The sequence below is a fragment of the Salmo salar genome, chromosome 16, assembly GCF_965601325.2.
Source record: "Salmo salar chromosome 16, fSalSal1, whole genome shotgun sequence".
Classification (NCBI taxonomy): Eukaryota; Metazoa; Chordata; class Actinopteri; order Salmoniformes; family Salmonidae; genus Salmo; species Salmo salar.
The window spans coordinates 65329204-65351851 of NC_138306.1; the positions used below are offsets into that span (position 1 = coordinate 65329204).

The 22648-nt window shown below is 41.9% G+C and overlaps 1 protein-coding gene across 4 annotated transcripts in view; it reads right to left on the reverse strand.

Annotated features, from left to right (window-relative positions):
- The window catches only part of LOC106574301 (activin receptor type-2A), a 49988-nt gene that overhangs the window by 19355 nt on the left and 7985 nt on the right, over nt 1-22648 (reverse strand). The window lies entirely within an intron of this gene.

The following is a 22648-nucleotide window of genomic DNA, read 5'->3' on the forward strand; positions in this document are numbered from 1 at the left end:
GTGGCAGCATCATGTTGTACGGATGTTTTTCAGAGGCAGGGACTGGGAGACTAGTCAGGATCGAGGGAAAGATGAACAGAGCAAAGTACAGAGAGATCCTTGATGAAAACATGCTCCAGAGCGCTCAGGACCTCAGACTGGGGCGAAGGTTTACCTTCCAACAGGACAATGGCACACAGCCAAATTAACGCAGGAGTGGCTTTGGGACAAGTCTCTGAATGTTCTATAGTGGCTCAGCTAGAGCTCGGACTTGAACCCGATTTAACATCTCTGGCGAGACCTGAAAATTGCTGTGCAGCGACGCTCCCCATCCAACCTGACAGAGAATGGGAGAAACTCCCCAAATACAGGTGTGCCAAGCTTGTAGCATCATACCCAAGAAGATTCAAGGCTGTAATCGCTGCCACAAAGGTGCTTCAACAAAGTACTGAGTAAAGGGTCTGAATATTTATGTAAAGGTGATATTTCAGGGTTTTTTAAATTCTAAAAACCTGTTTTTTGCTTTGTAATTATGGTGTATTGTGTGTAGATTGATGGGGGAGGGGGGGGAAACAATTTAATAAATGAGGCTGTAACGTAACAAAATGTGGTAAAAGACAATTGGTCTGAATGCACTGTACAACATAGGCTAACTGAGCTCATAACAGGACAGCAATTGCCTCAACTAGTGTTCATTCATATAATTTGTTCAGTTCACTGGACAGTAGTGTATGGATGTCAAATTGGTCTGCTTTTACTATCTGACTGATTGATTAACTGAGAGGCTAAATGTGGCATTCTGGTTACAGCCTATGTGTCCTTAAAAAACACAGACAGATGCAGTGCACACACAGGAAAACAACACGTGCATTTTCAAATAGAACAGCTAGGCTATTGATGTGTACAGCAGCTTCCATGTAACTGAGGTATGGGTCTAACTTTAGCTACGTCATGTATTTTTCAGCAGGGCACTGACTGAATCAGTCAGGCTGAAAAAAAAGGGCTACAGAAGTCAAGTGCTTTTGGCCAGAGTCGGGCTGCAGCGGTAGGTCGTTTTAAACTACAACGTAAACAGCATCCAGGCTGAGGGCACTCTCTACCAAAATGGTGGTGGATAAGGTGAGTTTTCCCCTTACTATGTAAAGCGCTTTGGGTACCTCAGTTGGTAGAAAGGTGCTATATAAATCCAATCCTCACCTTTGCTGTGCATTGCACTTGCCTCACACAGTTAGAGAACTGCACACACGGGAGGGCCAAAGTCCAGCAATAATCATTAAGGAATGAGCTTCGCCCCTGATGCATGGGGGATTTGTTCATTCAATTTATAAGTGGTCAAAAAAAGATGATCCCATACAAACAGACCTCAGTTTCCACCTATTAAACAGGTGAAACAGAATTGTTCCAGCGGGTAAGAGAAGGAGTACTGCTCTGAAAGCTCTGTCCTACTGCTCTTAGTTACCATTCTTCCAGTGGGAATCCTCTAATTCCCACCTCACAACCCCGAGAAGACCCATGTTTGGGAACCAGACTCCCAGCCCTATCTCCATTGGCTTGGGTTGGCCCAGCCTGAAACTGACCCGGCCCTGGTCCCCCTGCCACCTCAGCTTGCTCTGGTTGGTTCTCTCACTCAGGAGCTAAGAACAGCTCTGACAGTGGGCTGTGCTGCTCTGTGCCCAGGGTGTAGGCTGTTGTAGGGCCGTTTTTATCCCCTGGTATCGGCTTGGCAGACCTGGGCTCAACAGCACCACGTCACTGCCTCAGTCACAGCCTGCCAGGGCTGCTGTGTGTGGGTGGGAGGCCAAACGCTCTCTCTCTCTCCTCACAGGAGCGAAAGGCAATGCTGGGAATAAGATGCAGGTGGTTCTCTCTTCCTGTATTCAAGAATATGCTGTTTTATGGAAGCCTTTGGGCAATTCCATGGTAACAGAATTACGCTTTGACTCAGTTTTCAATTAAAATGTATTATAAACAAAAACCTTTGATTTCAAAGTTTAACAAACCCTACAACTCCATGCACAAGGTCTACATTTAACAATTTCCACAAATTGTCACAAAAACAAATTACTGTTAAGAATGAAGCAAAGATTGTTAAGAGAATTATGGGAAAATATCCCTCTGTTAATGCAGCTTTTCCAAAAACTCTTAAATATCTGCTCCGAATTAAGATTGAAAAATGTCTGCTGAAAGAATGTGGTGTCAACTATGACATGACACCAATTTATTTTGGTTATTTAACTACGGTAGGTAGTAAGTGGATTTACATCCGGTAACGGAATTACGAGAGACAGAGAGAGAGGCAGATTGTCCAGACGGTTTTCACAGTCTTGCTTTGACCACCAGACAACAGAAAGAAAAAAAAATGTTATGATCTGAACATAACAGTACGCCAGTGGAAGGGAGAAAAGTAGCATGTGACCAAACTGTGGTTTGTGGCTACTATGATTTCTATGAATTCTGCTACTGATTTGGTAACAAAATTACCAGTTTTAATCACAGCCTAATAATTAATAAACAAACTTGATATCAGTTAAAACACTATAACTAATTGGTAGGTCTACCTTTCCTTATCCTCCCTCTTCACGAGAGAGAGAGAAATTAGAAAATGTCTTAAACAGGTCCAATGCAGATGTTTTTTTTTTTATCTCAATGTCAAATCACTTCTGGGTAACAATTACAGTGACTTCAGAAAGTATTCATACTTCTTGACTTTTTCCACATTTTGTTGTGTTACAGCCTGAATTTAAAATGTATTCAATTGAAATTGTGTCACTGCCCGTTATGTCAAAGTGGGATTATGTTTTTTATAAATGCTTACAAATTAATACAAAATGAAAAGCTGAAATGTCTTTAGTCAATAAGGATTCAACCCCTTTGTTATGGCAAGCCTAAATAAGATCAAGAGTAACAATGTGCTTAACAAGTAACAATACGTTGTATGGACTCACTGTGTGTAATAATAGTGTTTAACATGATTTTTGAATGACTACCTCATCTCTGTACCCCACAAATACAGATAATTGTAAGGTTCCTCAGTCAAGCAGTGAATTTCAAACACAGATTCAACCACAAAGACCAGAGAGGTTTTCCAATGCCTCGCAAAGGAGGGCATCTAATTGGTAGATGAGTAAAAAAAACACTGAATATCCCTTTGAGCATGGTGAAGTTATTACACTTTGGATGGTGTATTACCCAGTCACTACAAAAATACAGGCGTCCTTCCTAATGCAGATGCTGGAGAGAAAGGAAACCGCTCAGGGATTTCACCATCAGGCCAACGACGACTATAAAATGGCTTTAAAATCTCTGGCAAGACTTGAAAATGGCTGTCTAGCAATGATCAACAACCAACTTGACAGAGTTTGAAGAAGTTTTAAAAGAATAATGTGCAAATATATTGTAAAATCCAGGTGTGCAAAGCTCTTAGGTACTTACCCAGAAAGACTCACAGTTGTAATCGCTGCCAAAGGTGATTCAAACATGTATTGACTCAGGGGTGTCAATACTTATGTAAACTATATATTTCTGTATTTACACTGCGTGCACAATTATTAGGCAAATTGTATTCCTCGGGATTAATTTTATTGTTGAACAAACACAATGCTCTCAGTCAATCCAAAATGTTATTGAACCTCAAACCTGAATGGAAAAGTGAGTTTTGTCTTTCTCAGGGAAATGTATAAAAGTGTGCACAATTATTAGGCAACTATTGTAGTGCAGAATTATTAGGCAACTAAAATTACAAAAATTATTTCTCTCAACTCACTTGTTTATTCTCAATTTTTAGAGTAAGTGTAACAGATAAGTAACACAAAATAACAATTATATAAAAATTTTGGCCTTTCAAAAATATTTAGTGACCAATATAGCCACCCTTATTTTCAATAACTGCCATGAGCCTTCCATTCATGGAGTCTGTCAGTTTCTTGATCTGTTCACGATCAATTTTCGCTGAAGCAGCAACCACAGCCTCCAAAATGCTGTTCAAAAAGGTGTATTGTCTTCCATCACTGTAAATCTCACGTTTGAGAAGGGCCCACAAGTTCTCAATATGATTTAAGTCAGGTGAGGAAGGGGGCCAGGTCATTATTCATGCGTCTTTGAGGCCCTTGCTGGCTAGCCAAGCAGTGGAGTACTTGGATGCATGTGATCGAGCATTATCCTGCATAAGGATCATGGCCTTCTAGAATGCTGAGGACTTCTTCCTGTACCACTGTTTGATGAAAGAATCTTCCAGAAACTGGCAGTAGGTTTGGGAGTTGAGTTTCAGTCCATCTTCAACCCGAAAAGGTCCAACTACCTCATCCTCAATGATAGCAGCCCATACCAGTACCCCTCCTTCACCTTGCTGGCACCTGACTCAAAGTGGTGCCCTGTGTCCATTACTGATCCAGCCACGGGCCGATCCATTTGGTCCATCAAGAGTCACTTTCATTTCATCTGTCCATAAAACCTTTGAAAAATCTGTCTTCAGGTATTTCTTTGCCCAATCTAAACGCTTCAACTTGTGAATCTTATTCAGTGGTGGTCTTGTTTCAGTCTTCTTGACCTTGGCCATGTCTCTGAGCACTTGACACCTTGTACTTTTGAACACTCCAGGTAGGTTGCAGTTCTGGAATACGGTGGCACTGGAGGATAATGGGTTCCTGGTAGCTTGACGTTTAATTCTTCTCAAGTCTTTTGCAGTTAATTTGCGCCTTTTCTTCCCCATGCGTTTTTTGCGCCCCAGTTGACTATTCGCAACAAAACGTTTGAATGTCCGGTGGTCACACCTCAATAGTTTAGCTAGTTAAAGAGTGTCGCATCCGTCTGAAAGGCATTTTACATTTTTGGTTTTTCAGTGTCAGTTACATTTCTTTTTTGGCCCATTTTACCTGAGGTAATGATGCTGCCTAATAATTATGCACACCTTGATATAAGGTGTTATTCACTTTCGCCACACCCTCCCTCATTACACAAATACATATTACCTAAAAATGATTAAATCCAATAAGCGTTCAAGTTTATATGGTTTGGAGTTTGAAAATGTGAATAGAAACAATGATAAGATCAGAATACTCACATGCCTAATAATTGTGCACGCAGTGTAAATTTTGCTAATATTTCTAAAAACATTGTTTTCAAATTGTCATTATGTGGTATTGTGTGTAGATGGGTGAGAGAAAAAAAAAGTCATCCATTTTGAATTCAGGCTGTAAAAACAAAAGGTGGAATATGTCAAGGGGTATGCATACTTTCTGAAGGCACCTTACTGTGATTGTTTTCTAGTAAAATGGTAATAAAAAAAAAAGCTTCTCAGCAAAGACCAATATCTCAAGCAACAATTTTGCTAGGACTGCCTGAGTGGTTTGAGTGGAGAGGGTGGGGATGTGCTGTTCTTGGCAGAGAGGTTTGGAACTCTTTCTTATTGGCCTATTAACTAACATATGGTGATGTCACAACTGAAGGACAAAACTCCATCCCACCAAAACAAGCTGAAATTTCAGCAGTCTTTTCAAACACTCTTACACTAAAAAGGGACTTTTACACAATTTCAAAATATTATTCCAACCTCAGTGTGGAAATATATATAAAACATAGGAAAATCTCATTTTTGACTGCACTGCCTTTAATCTCTACAGGATCAGTGTCTCTAAACTGGGATGGCTGTTGCTAACATGCGCTAATGTGACTAGAATGACGTTGTAAACAACAGCCAACCTTCCGGGACATAGACATGTCTTATATGGGCAGAAAGCTTAAATTCTTGTTAATAACTGCAGTGTCCAATTTACAATAGCTATTACAGTTAAAAAATACCATGCTGTTGTTTGAGGAGAGTGCACAACAAAACACTTATCATGGCAACTGGTTTGATACAGTCACCTCTGAAGGTAAATAATGAACTTACATTCAGTAATCTTGCTCTGATTTGTCATTCTGAGGGTCCCAAAGATAAAATGTAGCATAGTTTTGTTTGATAAAATCTATTTTTATATTCAAATGTAGGAACTGGGTTCTAGAGTTTGAACCCCTGCTGTCTTAGTTAGATTTGGGGATGTCATTTTAGGCGGAAATTGAAAAAAAGGGTCTGATCGTTAAGAGGTTTTAAAGATATGTAGGTTTAAGTAACGGAATTGGCAATGCAATGCTTTTTAAACTTATAGGAGGCAAATCATTTATTTTGATATTAGTTGGCAGGGGTCTTTACTTCAACATGATTGTGTTTTGATGTATTTCTAATAGCCTACTCTTTTCTGGTAGATGTCTGCCATTGGTGGAAAAAGTACCCAAATGTCATACTTGAGTAAAAGTAAAGATACCTTAATAGAAAATGACTTAAGTAAAAGTAAAAGTCACCCAGTAAAATTCTACTTGAGTAAAAGTCTAAAAGTATTTGGTTTTAAATATACTTAAGTATTGAAAGAAATGTCAAATTCCTTACATTAAGCAAACCAGAGGGCACCATTTTCTATATATATATATATTTTTAATTTACGGATAGCCACGGTTACACTCCAACAGTCAGACATAATTTACAAACAAAGCTTGTATTTAGTGAGTCCGCTAGATCAGAGGCAGTAGGGATGACCAGGGATGTTCTCTTGATAAGTGTGTGAATTAGACCATTTCCCTGTTCTGCTAAGCATTCAAAATGTAACAGGTATCAGGGAAAATGTATGGAGTAAAAAGTACCTCATTTTCTTTAGGAATGTAGTAAAACTAAAAGTTGTCAAAAATATAAATAGTAAAGTAGTACTTAAAAGTATTTTAACTTAAGTACTTTACACCACTGATGTCGTCTAAGACTCCTATTACATCCGTTTGACCAGAAATCAAAGCCTTTTCTTACTCAACATTTTTAGAATTGAAAATGCTTGAAAAATCCACAAATGCCTCAACTTCTCATATAGACTAGCTTTCATTTGACACCCAATTTCTCATGCTCCTATGAACTTCACGTTGGTGCTCATGGGTCCTTATAGATGGAAATTCCCCTTTACATAAAGTAGCCAATGTAGCTCTACAGTACAAACTAAGCAATATTGCACACAATGTTCCTGCGTCCCATAGGCTAAGTTGAACACTAGACTATTGAACAGAATGGAAGCAAAATACTTCCAAAAGAAATGCTCAATCAATCTTCTGACTCGATCGCTAGTTACTGCTCCTTCAGATACCAATCAGGGTGAGTGCATAGCATAGCCCACACAAAGTGGCAGATATGCCTGAAGAACACATTCCCTCCCACACAGCATGTGTCCCCCAAATGGCACCCTATTCCCTACGTAGTGCACTATTTTTGACCAGTGCCTCTGGTCAAAGGTAGTGCACTATGTAGGGAATAGGGTGCCATTTGGGACACAATTTTGTTTTATGGTACTGAACAACTTTTATTTTTCAACACTTTCGATATTGTTCTAACAATGATTTATTTGTTTGCAGAGATATTATATGGGTGAGAGAGAGAGAAACTTCTCGATAACATCTTAAAGCATTTCAGAATGAGTCATATGTTTATGAAAACAAACCAAAAAGCTTATAAATGCTTTTACCTCCAACAGCACTGGAGCTAGCCAAAGTTCAGAAGAAGAACTAAAAATGAGTGCAGTCCAGGCTCACTGTTTAAAACCAAACCATTCCTAACCACAAGCCTCTGTTAAACAGAACAGATACGTGTGACATGTTTTCAATGAAAGTAGTTCATCCTTCTGTTTAACAAAAGTCATCCGCCGGAATTAATGTAATCCACAAAGCATGTAACAAAATAGTCACAACACTTTGCAAAACTAGTCTGGAGGAACCATATGGTTTCAAGCCCCATCATAATCAGAGCTGTTTTTTGTGGTTAGCCAAAACAACACTCAAGAGCCAGGCATTCAGACTTAACAAAAACATCCCTCACCACAGGTTTACAATGAGCAAACCCGCAAACTTCTGTCAACTCATGATCCCTTGTTAGAAGGAACTGCAGTTGCAGTGTTAAGATAACACAATGTCGGAGGAAATGTCAATATACAGAGGTCTTTGTGCTACAGAAGACATGGTGGTACTTAGTCATGCACCGATATGACATTTTTGGCCGATACCGATATTTTCCATGCCAAAAAACCTATACTGATAACCGATATTTACAATTTTAGTGGCCTTTTAAGCATTCTAGTAGTTAAATAGTTAAAACACACACACACACACACACACACACACACACACACACACACACACACACACACACACACACACACACACACACACACACACACACACACACACACGCAGTGGTCTCAGGCACTGCATCTCAGTGCAAGAGGCGTCACTACAGTCCCTGGTTCGAATGCAGGATGTATCACATCCGGCCGTGATTGGGTATTCTTTAAGGAATACCTAGGATAGGATAAAGTAATCCTTCTACCCCCCCCCCCCCCCTTAAAAGATTTAGATGCACTATTGTAAAGTGGTTGTTCCACTGGATATCATAAGGTGAATGCACCAATTTGTAAGTCGCTCTGGATAAGAGCGTCTGCTAAATGACTTAAATGTAAATGTAAATTGGGAGTCCCATAGGGCGGCGGCGCACAATTGGCCCAGCGTCGTCCGGGTTTGGCCGGGGTAGGCCATCATTGTAAATAAAAATGTTCTTAACTGACTTGCCTAGTTGAATAAAGGTTACACACACACATTATTTGGTCATTTACATATGCCCCCATTACCAGTAAAACATAATCAAAACCTATTTCTTTCACTTACTTGCTGTGCTGTTTCGTTGTTCAGTCGTTTCATTCAAAACCAGAATTTCATCAAAAACTCAGAAGAAGAAACGTCCCTTTTTCAGGAGCCTGTCTTTCAAAAATAATTCGTAAAAATCCAAAACAACTTTACAGATCTTCATTGTAAAGGGTTTAAACACTGTTTCCCATGCTTGTTCAATGAACCATAAACAATTAATGAACATGCACCTGTGGAAAAACTGAAACCATATGACCAAGACTGGGCATCTATAAGGTCCTATTTATGCAAACATTTAAGCAATGAGATATACAGTGGATTTAAAAAGTCTACACACCCCTGTTAAAATGCCAGGTTTTTGTGATGTAAAATAATGAGACAAAGATAAATCATGTCAGAACCTTTTCCACCTTTAAATGTGACCTATAACGTGAACAATTCAATTGAAAAACAAACTGAAATCTTTTGAGGTGGAAAAAAAAACAACCTCACAATAACCTGGTTGCATAAGTATGCACACCCTTAAACTAATACTTTGTTGAAGCACCTTTTGATTTTATTACAGCACTCAGTCTTTTTGGGTAGGAGTCTATTAGCATGGCACATCTTGATGTGGCAATATTTGCCCACTTCTTTGCAAAAGCGCTCCAAATCTGTCAGATTGTGAGGACATCTGTGCACAGCCCTCTTCAGATCACCCCAGAGATGTTCAATTGGATTCAGGTCTGGGCTCTGGCTGGGCCATTGCAAAACGTTAATCTTCTTCTGGTGAAGCCATGCTTTCGTGGATTTGGATGTGTGCTTTGGGTCGTTGTCGTGCTGAAAGGTGAACTTCCTCTTCAGCTTTCTAACAGACGCCTGAAGGTTTTGTGCCAAAATTTCCTGGTATTTGGAACGGTTCATAATTCCCTCCACCCTGACTAAGGCCCCAGTTCCAGCTGAAGAAAAACAGCCACAAAGCATGATGCTGCCACCACCATGCTTCACTGTGGGTATGGTGTTCTTTGGTGTTCTTTGGGTGATGTGCAGTGTTGTTTTTGCGCCAAACATACCTTTTGGAATTATGGCCAAAAAGTTCAACCTTGGTTTCATCAGACCATAACACATTTTCCCACGTGCTTTTGGGGGACTTGATGTTTGTTTTTGCAAACTTCAGCCGGGCTTGGATGTTTTTCACCCCACCCCATAGCCCATTCATTTGAAGAATACGGGAGATTGTTGTCACATGTAGCACACAGACAGTACTTGCCAGAAATTCCTGCAGTTCCTTTAATGTTGCTGTAGGCCTCCCTGACCAGTTTTCTTCTCGTCTTTTCATACATTTTGGAGGGATGTCCAGTTCTTGGTAATGTCTCTGTGGTGCCATATTTTCTCCACTTGATGATGACTGTCTTCACTGTGTTCCATGGTATATGTAATGCTTTGGAAATTATTTTGTACCCTTCTCCTGACTGATATCTTTCAACAATGAGATCCCTCCGATGCTTTGGAAGCTCTCTGCGGACCATGGCTTTTGCTCTGAGATGCAACTAAGAAAATGTCAGGAAAATCCTACTAGAACAGCTGAACTTTATTTGTGATTAATCAGTCACTTTAAATGATGGCAGGTGTGTAATGACTTCTATTTAACATGAGTTTGAATGTGATTGGTTAATTCTGAACACAGCCACATCCCCAGTTATAAGAGGGTGTGCACTCTTATGCAACCAGGTTATTGTAAGGTTTTTATTTTTCATTTTTCTTCATCGAAGATTTCAGTTTGTTTTTCAATTGAATTGTTCACATTATAGGTCACATTAACAGTAGAAAAGTTCTGACATGATTTATCTTTGTCTCATTCTTTTACATCACAAAAACCTGGCATTTTAACAGGGGTGTATAGACTTTAAATCCACTGTATATATTAGATACACAAAACTAGCCAAAGTTTGGACACTCAATTTGGACAATAACAGAATTTTTTCAGATCCAAACAAAAAGTCTGACAGTATATTTTCTTCCATCATTGTAAAGAGCACATATACATTCCCTTCTCTTGAGATGGTGTTTTTTTTTTATCAGCCTTAATTGCCTACAGACGGTAGGCAATTAAGGTCACAGTTATGAAAACTTCGGGACACCAAATAGGCCTTTCTACTGACTCTGAAAAACACCAAAAGAAAGATGCCCAGGGTCCCTGCTCATCTGTGTGAACGTGCCTTAGGCATGCTGCAAGGAGGCATGAAGATTGCAGATGTGGCCAGGGCAATAAATTGCAATGTTCGTACTGTGAGAGGCCTAAGACAGCGCTACAGGGAGACAGGACGGACAGCTGATCTTCCTCGCAGTGGCTGACCACGTGTAACAACACCTGCACAGGATCGGTACATCCAAACATCACACCTGCGAGACAGGTACAGGATGACAACAACTGCCCGAGTTACACCAGAAATGCACAATCCCTCCATCAGTGCTCAGACTTCCGCAATAGGCTGAGAGAGGCTGGACTAAGGGCTTGTAGGCCTGTTGTAGAGCAGGTCCTCACCAGACATCAATCGGCAACAACGTCGCCTATGGGCACAAACCCACCGTCGCTGGACCAGACAGGACTGGCAAAAAGTGCTCTTCACTGACGAGTCACGGTTTTGTCTCGCCAGGGGTGATGGTCGAATTGGTGTTTATCGTTGAAGGAATGAGCGTTACACCGAGGGCTGTACTCTGAAGCGGGATCAATTTGGAGGTGAAGGGTCCGTCATGGTCTGGGGCGGTGTGTCACAGCATCATCGGACTGAGCTTGTTGTCATTGCAGGCAATCTCAACACTGTGCGTTACAGGGAAGACATCCTCCTCCCTCATGTGGTACCCTTCCTGCAGGCTCATCCTGACATGAACCTCCAGCATGACAATGCCACCAGCCATACTGCTTGTTCTGTGTGTAATTTTCTGCAAGACAGGAATGTCAGTGTTCTGCCATGGCCAGCGAAGAGCCCGGATCTCAATCCCATTGAGCACATCTGGGACCTGTTGGATCGGAGGGTGAGGGCAAGGGCCATTCCCCCCAGAAATGTCCAGGAACTTGCAGGTGCCTTGGCGGAAGAGCGGGGTAACATCTCACAGCAAGAACTGGCAAATCTGGTGCAGTACATGAGGAGATGCACTGCAGTACTTAATGCAGCTGGTGGCCACACCAGATACTGACTGTTACTTTTGATTTTGACTCCCCCTTTGTTCAGGGATACATTATTCTATTTCTGTTAGTCACATGTCTATGGAACTTGTTCAGTTTATGTCTCAGTTGTTGAATTTTGTTATGTTCATACAAATATTTACACGTTAAGTTTGCTGAAAATAAACAAGGTTGACAGTGAGAGGACGTTTTTTGTTGTTGTTGCAGAGTTTACATGTCAAGCAGTAAAGTTTCAGCTCTGGCTGTCTGTGGCCTCGCTTCCTCGGTGCACACTGTCACTGTGTCCATGTCCATCTTGTCCAGCTGTGTATGTAACATTTCACGTAAACCCTGTTTCTTGTCTGCATCGAAGTAGCGGTCATTGTACATAGCATCGAGCATGGTGGCGACACAGTAAAGAGAGAATGCCACCGAATCGCTCTGTTGAGCAGGCGTTTCAATGCCACGACAGAGGGTATCACGTCTGCTGCAGGCGCAGTTGATGAGCTTATTTATCGAGTCAGTTGTTTGAATGGAGCTAGCTAGTGTGATCATGTTTCAAACATGTTCTCAAATGCCATTGAAATGGCAGCAGAGGTATGACAACCAGCACATTCATGAGCATGCACAACAACTTTCCTCAGTACGAAATCCTTGACGACCCACTGTGCTGTCAGACTCAGCATGCTCATGGGGTTGATATCGCTGGTCCAAATGTCAGTCGTGAAGCTAATAGCAGTGACGCAATGTAAAAACATTTTTTGTTGGAGTGACACTACTACTGTGTAACTCCGGTAGGGCAAAATCTGAAAAATAGCACACTTGGTAGTGTGTACCGGTGCGCGACCAGTCGGCGAAAGCCAACATCACCCACGACAGAGAACGATTGATTGTCAAAGGCAATGAATTCCATTATTGGATTTCGCCGCCTTTGAGTTGTATCGCTGAAATTTTATTACTCTTTCAAATGCCTGCTCGACTTGTTGACTGCTCGGTCCACACAGACGACATTGTGGTTAGGAATGCTGTGTTGCACATGTAGCGCTACATTTTACGTGGCGTCATTACGTCATGTACCTACGTTATATAGGTATGCACGTCAGCTTTGACATCAGTTTTGCACATTGGCATTAAACTAGACATCGGGCCGATGCTGTTGTTGGCATTTTTAGCTAATAATCGTCCGATTCCGATAAGTTCACCGATATATCGTGCATCCGTAGTGGTACTACTACTGTACATGGAGAGAGAGCAGTGCTGCTCACAGCAATACTTACTCTGATTTGCCCCCTGCTCAGAGTGTAGCCTAACTATCACTCTGCCCTGAGTGCCTTCCATTTCTAGCTTGGAGAACATCTTTGTCCTTAGATGTACTGAAACATGCCCACAGTATAAGCATCAACTAAGTTTAAGGGAACATTAATTGGCTACTTTCAGTACAAGCAAATGCAAAGTGAACATTGTCCACCAAGACAATCTCCCATTCCCCACTCAACCTAAATGCAATCAAATGTTGTGGTTTAGACAGACAGGGCCATTGCCTTTTATGTACAGTACACTGACTGACTGACTGACTGACTGACTGACAGGCTGGTGGACTGCAGTACAGGGAGTGAGTCTGGACTTGGCAGCCTCACCAAAGGCTCCCCGACTCCCTGCCTGCCTGACTTGCTGCCTGTCCAGAAGCCAAAAGGTGATGCTGGGACTGAGAAGGTAATCATACGAGCTTGAGGCCCGGAGCATTTAAGAGCTAAAGGGCTCCGCTCAGTCCAGTGGCTATCAATGTGGCCCCCCTGGAGGTCAGGGCCCCTGGGCAGGTGTCCGGTCGGTATTCGGCCATGATTAATACAAGTTTGGATAGCTGGCAAGACTAACTACCAATCTAAAATTGTTAGCCGACATGGCTAATTGAGTGACTGTCAGTGACTGACATAACAAGAGAAAAACTGCTGATACACAACCACATTTCGAAATTGCACTTTGTGTATTCTATTATTGTTACTCTCAACAGTAAGTTGAGACCCAGACTGAGCTCCTTAACCCTCCAGAAATGTCACTTATGTCTCTTACGTCTGGAACCGGCCCTGCATGGGGGACCTCCTGCACTGCCGTGTGTGTGTAAACCAAACTATTCATTAAAGACTTGGCATAGTCATAGCAGAGGGTGGAATTGCTCATGCTGTTGATTAAATAAAAAAAATTACAAGAATATTAAATCGACACAAAGACACAGAGCAAATATCCTAATGAATAATGATTATTGACGATTCGCTTGTTGATTTTGTGAGAGACAGGCCTACAGAACGCAAATAAACTCCACACAGAATTGCTTCAAGCTGGGTGCATCTTTACCCTTTAAAAAAACAATCCCTGCTCTCGTGATGATGCCCAGTGCCAAGATGGAGTGAAAGGGAATTCATTTGAGAAATCTCCAGAGTGAGTCATTAATTCAGTTGCTCCCCGAGTACAACATTACAGCAGCCTTTACAATGGACTGATTTCAGGGGTCACTCCAGGATAAACTGGAGTGGTGAATGTATATATCTTTTTTTGTACTTTTAACCCAATTTTGTGATATCCAATTGGTAGTTACAGTCTTGTCCCATCGCCGCAACTCCCGTACGGACTCGGGAGAGGCGAACATCGAGAGCCATGCATCCTCCGAAACACGACCCTGACAAGCCGCATTGCTTCTTGACACAATACTGGCTTAATCCGGAAGCCAGCCGCACCAATGTGTCCGAGGAAACACCTTACAACTGGTGACCAAAGTCAGCATGCATGCTCCCGCCTGCCACAAGGAGTCCCTAGAGCGCGATGGGACAAGGACATCCGGCCGGCCAAATCTTCCCCTAACCCGGACGACGCTGGGCCAATTGTGCACCGCCTCATGGGTCTCCCGGTCCCAGTCGGCTGCAACACAGCCCGGGATCGAACATGAGTTTGTATTGACACCTCAAGCACTGCGATGCTGCTAGTGTAGAGGAATGGCAAGAAGTTAAACGGTAATGCTTTTACCTCCAACAGCACTGGAGCTAGCCAAAGGCAAGAGTGCAGAGGCCTCACGAGACTTAAGAACTGGCTTTGTGAGGAGAGTAGTGGACATGGGTTGAGAATGACTTATTGGACAAGTTCAGTATACTACCTCCCCATTTCACTCAGTTTCTTTGGATCGTGTTCTACCGTTTTATTCCTACTGAATACAACCCAGGTTTTCTGCAGTTGGGACCAGGAGCAGCTTTTACTACACCTACTACAACTTTCTAGCTGGAAGAGTGACTTGTTTCAGTCTGTCAAACTGAAAAATTGGGGCAATTACAGCCAGCTGTTTGTCTGACTGGATGCACAGCAGCTGCCGAGGCTTGTAGCTGTTACGTAGGAAGTGTCGCAATTGGCACCCTTTTCCCTATATAGCGCACTACTTTTGACCAGGCCCCATTAGAGCTGCATGGTGTTACACTGCTTACTTCTGCAAAGCTAAGATCCTACGGAGTCAGCACTAATTGTAATGACATATAGCCTAATGTTTATTTTTCCAGGACCCTTATGCTTTCACGTGATGTTAGAAAAACCCTATATGTCAGGCATTTTAGGGCCCAGTTCAGATAAATAAAGCAGCGTCAAGAAGCAGAGTAGCAGACGCCTGAAGAAATTGTTTTTCATTCTCTTCTCGGCTATGTCGAGAGTACCGGGGCATCATATTACAATACCAACAACTGGCAGGAAAAGATATGGGTGAGAGAGGGGTCCCTTAAACAGCTAACAGCTCTACTGACACCGGGGAGTGTTCAACTTCTAGAACCACTTGTTACTACTCAGTTACACTCAGTTGACTCCTTCAACCCAATAACTGTATTGCACAATTACAACCAACTTGAGTATGAAGATGCAGCGTTATCTGATTAAGAAAAACCTTTGTTTGTGTTCTATGCATTACAGATCTACTAGTCTCTCACCACAACCGCTGTGGGGGACCCTGAGTCTGGCGATCGAGACTACAGATATACCTACTACATCCTGGACATTGCACCCACTGAATAACATGCCCGTGTTCTGCCATGATCAACGACATAGGAGGAGCTATGGAAAAACACTGGGCCTGGTTTCTCTCTCTGTGATGTGGCTGAGGGACAGGAGTGGCTAGCTATACAGCTGCAACTGCTGCAGTGTAGGGTTGCTGCTGACTATCAGCCAGCTTGCATTATGCAATGAGTAGAGAGACAGGAGACTCACTGCAGGCGGAATCATGTGGTTGTGCACCCTGCTGCTGCAACACACACACACACACACACACACACACACACACACACACACACACACACACACACACACACGGCCCCTATGCGGCTGGTTTCCTGGGATTGGGTTACAGTTATATAATATACAGTAGAAGTGCCACTGTAGACCATCAGGAGGAATATTGCTCTCCAATCTGCCTGCCTGGTGAAATCACTTTACTGTGACAGGGTGAGGGATGCTGGACCCTTGGAATCAGCCACTTATGGCCAAATGTCGAGCAGCATCTCTAGTGACTGTTAAGAAGCAACTAACAATACTTGGAAATGGCTTATGTATCGTTATTGGTTATTCAATATAAATAATTTCTCTATTCATAATAAGTTGATACTGACTTCAAACAAAGCACACTGAACCGGTTAGTCGCTAGCCAGACCCGGTCACAAAGCCTGCAGTCTTTCCATACAGGCCAGTAAAACCACCAAACTCAGCAACAGCATCCAATCCCCTTAATCCTTGCTGGAATGTCCGACAGCCTATCAGTCTCTACTTCAATTAAACTGCTTACGGCCAAGGCTACAGCATTCAGGGCACGCAATGAACTAGTCTACTGTACAAGCACCCATATTCCAGGGCCCTGCGCCAGCCTAATAGGCTACAGCCAGCTCTGTGCATAGTGTACATTCTTACAGTTTATTCTACAGGAAGGAAATACAATTTTAAACTGCTAATTATCCTCAGCAGTGTTGGGTGTAGGGGTAAGTGCACTGACCCCAGCTAGCTAAATTGTCTGGAATTATCTTGAGGAAAATTGTGGTAAGCATAATTTATGACCAGAAGGGAACGGGGAAAGCAAAATTCAATGCTTATCTTCAGAGCAATTCAACCACGGAAAAGTAAATGGCTGCTCACAACCACCTATAGCTAGGACTATTTAGCCGAGAGGACCATTTCAGGCCTATTTGATAAAAAGGTCTTCCCCAGTATCTCTTACTACACTGGCGCTTCATTCATCCACAGGACTTGAAAATACCTCATGCGCATGTTCTACAGGTCTTTAAATAGGCCATGATTATTAGTAATTGGTCCCCCTCTAACCATTTAGTGTGCATTAGCCTACTGGAAGCAAATCAACCCGTCTGTTCAACAAGCTGCAGATACATATAACCCATCTACTTAAAACAGACTTCCCTTTGTGCTTTGGGAAGCGAGTCAGTGAGAGGGAGAAGAAAAAAATCTGATGACAGTAAGGCATGAAAAATCTTATCGGGAGCAAAATGAGCAAGGGGAAAGAGAGTCTTGAGAGACTTGAAACCAGAACATGATAAATGTAGAACAACCAGTGTTAATCATCCTGGATCTAAGCAAGGCCGTACGCTGAGCAGCCAGTCTGTCTAGACTACTGCAGTCCTGTGAAGCATAAGGCAACATCTGCAGGACACATAAATTACACTTAGGACTAGGCCCTTCTTACTTTAGGCCTCCTGAGTCCTGAGCACTGAGAAAAATCACATTGTGCTGAATGTGAAACCCCATGGTTTACTAACGGTAACCTTAGCCTATTTATGCACGTCTTACCATAGACATACCTTTGTGTAAGTGGGTATAAGCACCAATTGACAGAATATGGGAAGTGCATCTTTCCCTTTCAAGACGATTCTATACGCATCTATACGGCACAGAAATATAAAATGCAACATGTAAAGTGTTTGACCCATGTTTCATGAGCTGAAATAAAAGATCACAGAAATGTTCCATACGCACTAAAAGCTTATTTCTCTCAAATTTTGTGCACAAATTTGTTTACATCCCTGTTAGTGAGCATTTTTCCTTTGCCAAGGCAATCTATCCACCTGACAGGTGTGGCATACCAAGAAGCTGATTAAACAGCATGATAATTACACAGGTGCACCTTGTGCTAGGGACAATAAAAGGCCACTCTAAAATGTGCAGTTTTGTTACACAAGTTGAGGGAGTGTGTAATTGGCATGCTGACTGCAGGAATGTCCACCAGAGAAGTTGCAAGGGAATCAAATGTTAATTTCTCTACCATAAGCCGCCTCCAACGTTGTTTTAGAGAATTTGGCAGTATGTCCAACCGGCCTCACAACCGCAGACCATGTGTAACCACGCCACCCCAGGACTGCCACATCCGGCTTCTTCACCTGCGGGATCATCTGAGACCAGCCACCCAAACAGCTGATGAAATTGAGGAGTATTTCTGTCTGTAATAAAGCTGTTTTGTGGGGAAAAACTCGATCTGACTGGCTGGGCCTGGCTCCCAAGTGGGTGGGTTTATGCCCACCCACCCATGGATGCACCCCTGCCCAGTTGTGAAATCCATAGATTAGGGCCTAATTAAATTATGTAAATTGACTGATTTCCTTATACGAACTGTAACTCAGTCAAATTATTGAAAATGTTGCATTTCTATTTTTGTTCAGTACGAATGCACATTTTTTACTTGTATTTTATGCACTGAGATTATTATTGTATAATGAACAGTGCTGTACAAATGTAATACATTATTATTATGACTAACTAGTCATTTCTGCAGGTTATTTGTTTATTTACCTTTATTTAACTAGGCAAGTCAGTTAAGAACAAATTCTTTTTTTCAATGATGGCCTAGGAACAGTGGGTTAACAGAGATTGAGCTAGTAATGTATCAATATTTATCTCCAAAAATCAGCTATGATATAGCCAATTAATATATAACTCTGGATTTCAGCCCCATCTCAAAATCAAAATGTTTAAGACTGTTTGGAAGTTTTCTTTTCCTTCTGCTTCAACCGTCAACTGCGGGCAGAAAATGTCATAACAGGGACAACAATCACTTTATCAACTTGACCCTGTGCATTCGGAAAGTATTTAGACCCATTGACTTTTTCCACATTTGTTACAGCCTTATTCTAAAATAGATTAAATTGTTGCTTTTCATCAACCTACACACAATACCCCATAACGACAAAGCAAAAATAGGTTTTTAGAAATGTTTTCAAATGTATAAAAACATTTTTTTTATAACATTTACATAAGTATTCAGACCAGTAATTATTTGAAGCACCTTTGGCAGCAATTACAGCTTTGAGTCTTCTTGGGTATAACGCTACATGCTTGGCACACCTGTATTTGGGGAGTTTCTCCCATTCTTCTCTGCAGATCCTCTCAAGCTCTGTCAGGTTGGATGGGGAGCATCGCTGCGTTGTCTTAGCTGTGCTTAGGGTCATTGTCCTGTTGGAAGGTGAACCTTTGCCCCAGACTGAGGTCATGAGACTGGGCAGGATTTCATCAAGGATCTCTCTGTACTTTGATCTGTTCATCTTTCCCTCGATCCTGACAAGTCTCCCAGTCTCTGCCACTGAAAAACATCCCCACAGCATGATGCTGCCACCACCATGCTTCACCATAGGGGTGGTGCCAGGTTTCCTCCAGACGTGACGCTCGGCATTCAGGCCAAATAGTTCAATCTTGGTTTCATCAGACTAGAGAATCTAGTTTCTCATGGTCTGAAAGTCCTTTAGGTGCCTTTTGGAAAACTCCAAGCGGACTGTCATGTGGCTTTTACTGAGGAGTGGCTTCCGTCTGTCCACTGTACAATAAAAGCCTGATTGGTGGTGTGCTGCAGAGATGTTTGTCCTTCTGGAAGGTTCTCCCATCTCCCGAGGAACTCTGGAGCTTGGTCAGAGTGAACATCGGGTTCTTGGTCACCTCCCTGACCAAGGCCCTTCGCCCCGATTGCTCAGTTTGGCCCGGGCGGCCAGCTCTAGGAAGAGTCTTGGTCGTTCCAAACTTCTTCCATTTAAGAATGATGGAGGCCACTGTGTCCTTGGGGACCTTCAATGTTGCAGAAATGTTTTGATACCCTTCCCCAGATCTGTGTCTCGACACAATCCTGTCTGGGCGCTTTACTGACAATTCCTTCGACCTCATGGCTATGTTTTTACTCTGACATACACTGTCAACTGTGGGACCTTATATAGACAGGTGTGTGCGTGCGCCTTTCCAATCAATTGAATTTAGCACAGGTAGACCCCAATCAAGTTCTAGAAACATCTCAAGGATGATCAATGGAAATAGGATGCACCTCAGGTGAATTTCGAGTCTCAGAGCAAAGGATTCTTCGTTTTTTATAAATTCGCAAATATGTGTAAAAACCTGTTTTCGTTTTTTATTATAGGGTATTGTGTGTAGATTGATTAAAAAAAAAAATCAATTTTTGAATAAGGTTGCAAAGTAACAAACTGTGGAAAAAGTGAAGGGGTCTGAATACACTGTATCTAAAAATGACCATATATACTGATGTTGAAAGCAAAACTACCAAAACTATTGATGTTGGTGAACCTGAACAATCAAAATAAATGTAAATGCATCCTAAGCCCTGATCAGCAGCTAGGCTATATTACCAGATGAGAGTCGTCTCAGGCAGTTGCTTAGGTTACTTTATTCCGATAAAACACAATTTTCAACAGCACATTTGATAACAATAACCTAGCAAACTACATTGGTTGTCACTCAACTAATGAAGCTTAAAATTGCACAGGCCATTTCACAAACATTTGAATTCTGAAGATCACTCTCAAAATTACGCTTTTTTTAAAATAGAAAACAACAAAAGTATGCTTAAAACACATCAAGAGACCACTTTTGAGGTCTGGGAAAAATCTGAGAAACTTTAATATTTGGGTGTTGGACACCCTTTAGTTCAAGTGCACGGCAGCAGAATAGTTTGGTTAGTGGTGTTTCTGCAGTGCACATGTGATTGCAGAGTTTGCTCAACAAATCGCAATTAGATTGATTAAAATAATCCTGATATCATTCTGCCAGGTAAGCATAGGCAACTTTTTAGTTAACATTTAATTTGGAAGGATTTTGGGAAAGGCTTTCCATCAATCATTTTATCATTAGCATCATCGTTAACGGCTATACAAAGTAGAAAAACTCACAGACAGGCAGGGGAATTCCCGCGTTCCCTCTTCAGAAAGTTATAGGAAAATACAAATCAAATTACATTTTATTTGTCACATGTGTCGAATACAACAGAAGCAGAGTTTACCGTGAAATGCTTACTTACGAATCCTTTCCCAACAATGCAGTTAAAAAGTAAGAAAAATGTGCTATGAATAAAAAAACATAATAAAAATAACGAGGCTATATACAAGGAGGGCCGGTACCGAGTCAATATGCAGGGGTAAGAGTTAATTGAGGTAATATGTACACGTGGGTAGGGGTAAAAGTCACTAGGCAATCAGGATAGATAATAAACAGAGTAGCAGCAGCGTATGTGAAGTGTGTGAAAGTGTGTGTGGCATCAATACGCATGTGTGAGTATTTTGTTTGTGTATGTGTATTTGTGTGTTGGAGTGTCAGTGTAGTATGTGTGAGTGGATGGACTTGGGTGGCTGGAATCTGACCATTTTTAGGGCCTTGCTCTGACACTGCCTGGTATAGAGGTCCTGAGTGGCAGGGAGCTCAGCCACAGTGATGTGCTGGGCCGTACGCACTACCCTTTGTAGTGGCTTTGGTCAGATACCAAGCAGTTGCCACACCAAGCTGTAGTGCTGAGCAATTAGTGCTTTTTGAGGTCGGTATGGTTATAAAAAAAATGATCGCGGTTTTCAATTTCCATTAAAAGAAATGGGTGTTAAATGCACTATCTGGGTGAATTCTTTAACACTGAGTTAAACAATAAAAGTCCCATGATGGTAGTGACTGCCAATTAATGCTCATTACTTACTAACCATATTTTATTAAAGTAATGTGAATAATTTATTTGTTTTATTTGATAACCTATGTTCCCTCTAAGCTGCGTGCAGTAGCCCAGAGACCGCATAGCAGAAATATCCACCCACAGAGAGCGGCAAGAGATTTAACTTCACTCAACTTTCTAGAACAGTGGTCACCAACCGGTCGATCGCGAAACATTTTTGTTAAAAACCCAACAATAAATCCTGGTGTTCCTAATTTTTTTATTAGTCTCGGGCTGTTGCGGGTAGATTCAGCTGACGGTTGCAATTTTGAACCATTTCATGTGTCTGAAGGTACAAACTCTGCCTTCCCGGCGGGCCCAGAGAGAAAATCAAGTGCACTATAGGCCTGCCACTGGCCAATCGGATGGCTCAGATGACCGTGTCTGCAGTAACGCAGCAGGCATAAAAGAAAGCTACAGCAAAGCTGATATTGTGAGATTTCAAAATGTTTCAAACCATGACTTCAGAGAGACTGTCAACGAATAGAGCAAAGAGATAGTGTTTTTATGAGTGAGTTCATGTTTCAGTTATTACTCAGCACTGCCAAAACTTTGTATTCAACACTTTTATAAGCCAAAGAATGCACGTTCTTCGTATTTCCACTCTGTGCTACAACAAGCACTGTAGCAGTAATGAACGAGTATCTATAGGCTTGCGTTGTTGTTATTATTATTAGCGGCTTGGGACTTTGTTAATATCGAGGAATATTTAACTTTGTTCATAGGAGTAACATGAATTTGTGCACGAGGCAGAAATAATGCAGTGCGATTCGAGTTGCCATCATCTGGAAGGCAGTGTCCCTTTTTGGTCAGTGTCAGTGGAGGAAAGGGAGAGT